Source organism: Colobus angolensis, unplaced genomic scaffold (genome assembly GCF_000951035.1).
Source record: "Colobus angolensis palliatus isolate OR3802 unplaced genomic scaffold, Cang.pa_1.0 Scaffold707, whole genome shotgun sequence".
Taxonomy (NCBI): Eukaryota; Metazoa; Chordata; class Mammalia; order Primates; family Cercopithecidae; genus Colobus; species Colobus angolensis.
The window spans coordinates 23,532-26,912 of record NW_012120788.1 but is presented as its reverse complement, the minus strand read 5'-3'; the positions used below and the strand labels follow the sequence as shown (position 1 = coordinate 26,912).

Sequence of the window (3,381 nt, the reverse complement as noted above, 5' to 3'; positions counted from 1 at the left end):
AAACTAACAGATGATCTATGTCTGGAATAAAAGTGGTTATTTGTTAACAAATGCTGGCGAGGCTGCAGATAATAGAAAACTCCTATTCACTGTCACTAGGAATGTAAATTAGGTCAGCCACTATGGAAAGCAGTTTGGAGATTTCTCAAAAAAATGTAAAACAGAGCTACTAATTGACCCAGCAATCTCATTACTGGGAATATACCCAAAAGAAAATACAACATTCTACCAAAAAGACACACGTAAACCTGCACACGCGGCACTTCTATCTAATATAAAAGTTGGCATTATTTTAAAAAGTGTTTGTGAAAAAATTTCACCCATGGTAGGGATGAAGAAGAACATTCTTGCTAAGGTCAAGAGCCACATCACACCTAATGGCAGCCCCAGGGGCAGGGCTGGGAAAGCCAGCGGCACCAGCGTCCTGGGCACATGCCAGCAGGTGTTGGCTGAAGCAACAGGCGCCCTGGGGAAATGGAAAGGAGTTACTTAGACACAGATGCTGATTCTTGAATTTCCTATTTTTCCCAGGATGTCTTTATCACTTTCTTACCCTCCTGCCTATGTTTAGACACATGGCCCTCAGAGGTGACTTGTTGGCCGCAGAATGAGGAATTCATCACTGTCCTTTGGTCAAGGTAGAGGGAGTTATGTCATTTCATAAACTGTCCATATCTGATGATGGAAATCAAAAAAGAACTGAACAGTTGGAGAAGATACATTATATTCAAGAATAGAATAACTCAATATTGTCAGGATGTCAGTTCTTCCCAAGGTACAGATTCAATGCACTTCTAATCAAAATGGAAGCAAATTATTTTATGGATATAGAAAAAGTAATTCTAAAACTTATATGGAGAAGAAAAAAACCTTGAATAGCTAACACAATAGTGAAGGAGAACAAAGCTGGAGGAAAGACAGGCACTACTCAACTTCAAGACTTACTGAAAAGCTACGGTAATCAAGGCAGTATCATATTGATGAAAGAATAGACAGGTTAATGAAACAAGACAGAGAGTTTAGAAATAGTGACATATCAATATATTTAATTAATCTTTGATGAAAAAGTAAAGGCAATATAATGAAACAAAGATTGGTTTCTTCAGAAAGTGGTGCTGGAATAACTGAATATCCACATGTAAAAAAAATGAATCAGATCTTACCCCCTCACCAAAATTACCTCAGAATGAATCACAGACATAAATGTCAAACACAAAACTATAAAACTTCTGGAAAATAACAGGAGAAAATCTAGACTCTCTTGGATTTGATTATCTCTAGAAAAAAAACGCCAACGTTACAATACATCAAAGAAATAATATGACAAGCTGGACTTGGATTAAAATGTCACATTTTTGTTGTGTTAAAGCCACTGGAAGGGAAGACAGGACACGGACTGGAAGAAAATATTTGCAGAAACATATTTGAATAATGAATTTTATCCAAAATATACCAATATTCTTAAAACATAATAGTAAGAAACAAACAACCCAATTAAAAAGTGAGCTAAAGACTGTAACAGGCATCTCACCAAATAAAATATACAAATAAGAAATAAGCATTTGGAATGACGCTCCATATAATAATCCTTAGGGAAAGGCAGTAGTGAGCTCCCACTGCACATCTATTGGAATGACCAAAAGCAAGAACATGGTCACCCACTTTAATCACTTGGTCCCCATTACATAATTAGAGGGCGCTGTGGGCTTTAACTCTGCAAGCTTGGTGTGTAAAGAGTTCGACATAGATATGATATAGTGACTAGAAGTCTTTTATTTACTTATTTTGAGAGAAATTCTGTTGCCCAGGCTTGGAGTGCAGAAGCACAAATAAGCAAATAATAACCCAAATCCAGAAGACTGAAAACGTCAAATGCTGTCAAAGATGTGAAGTAACAGGACCTCTCATTCCTTGTTTATGGCACAATCACAGATCACTGTACCCACGAACTCCCGGGCCCAAGTGATCCTCCCACAATCAATCTCCCAAGTAGCTGGGGCCACAGGCGGGCACCACCGTGCCTGGCTGATTTGCATTTTTGTAAAGATGAAGTTTCCCTGTGTTGTCTAAGCTGGTCTGAAACTCCTGGGATCAAGTGATCCTCCTATCTCGGTCTCCCAAAGCACTGGAAGTACAGGCATGAGGGACTCCATCCAGCCTGGCAGTAAGTATTCTTACTGTGACTTTTAAAAGTATTCTATTGTAACTTAAAAAAACTCATGCTGACATTTATGTTTAATGGATCCAATTACTTATTTATAGTAATCAAGGAATCTTTCTGATACTGTTCCGTTTCCAAATTGTACCACGTAGCATATAGGTTTTTTTTTTTTTTGCACTTATTATTTTGATATGATGTAGTTTTTAGGAGAGAGCTTTTTCTCAGTTTCTCTTCTTGATTCTTTACACCAAAATTATATTAGAAATAGTGAAAATCTATTTGGGTATGGCGGTGCATGGTAGTTCCAGTTACTAGGGAGGCTGAAGCAGGAGGACTGCTTAAGCCCAAGAGTTTGAGACCGGTGTGGGCAACATAGCAAAACCTTATCTCTAATTTTAAAAAATAACTGAAAAAATTTAGAATTCTAAATTCCCTTTCTAAGAATCTGTATTCCTAAGGAATGCCAGTGTGTTTTCTATTTTATTTATTTATTTATTTTTTTGAGACGGAGTCTCGCTCTGTCCCCCTGGCTGGAGTGCAGTGGCGTGATCTTGGCTCACTGCAAGCTCCGCCTCCCGGGTTCACGCCATTCTCCTGCCTCAGCCTCCCGAGTAGCTGGGACTACAGGCGCCCGCCACCGCGCCTGGCTAATTTTTTGTATTTTTAGTAGAGACGGGGTTTCACCGTGGTCTCGATCTCCTGCCCTTGTTATCCACCCACCTCGGCCTCCCAAAGTGCTGGGATTACAGGCGTGAGCCACCGCGCCGGGCTGTAAGTTATTTCTATGAAAGTATACTTTAAACTCTTCATCTAAATGAAGAATGCAGTTCTGGAAGCAGACACTCTTAATAAGTATATGGTAAGATTTTAATTTCAGAATTTTTAAATTGTAGTTTTTAAACATATTGTTCAAAGGTCTTTGATCACATATGAAAATTTTAAATTTCAAAAGATTTTGTATTTAGTTGTTTAAATAATCGTTTTGAAGCTCTTGCATCGCTATGAGATACTGCAGGTTAGAAAACATACTTGTGTTCATCCTAGAGTACCGAGAATACGGTCTTGTCTATAAAAAGCATTTTAAGAGGTTTTCAATGTGAATAAATAAGCAGACAAATGAATTTTTATGTAATGGAATGTTACAAGTAAGATAATATGCATAATATATCTAATAATTAAATCTAACGCATTTCTAAAATATGACTTCAATTTATAGTTTC

General features: G+C 37.7%; 1 long non-coding RNA gene across 1 annotated transcript; it reads right to left on the bottom strand.

Moving 5' to 3' along the window:
• Positions 1–287: 287 nt before the first annotated feature.
• On the bottom strand, positions 288–1,319 carry LOC105501377. The gene is made up of 2 exons (XR_001000184.1): positions 554–1,319; positions 288–466 (listed from the first exon to the last, which is right to left on the bottom strand). It is a non-coding gene; the product is annotated as an uncharacterized LOC105501377 (long non-coding RNA).
• Positions 1,320–3,381: the final 2,062 nt, after the last annotated feature.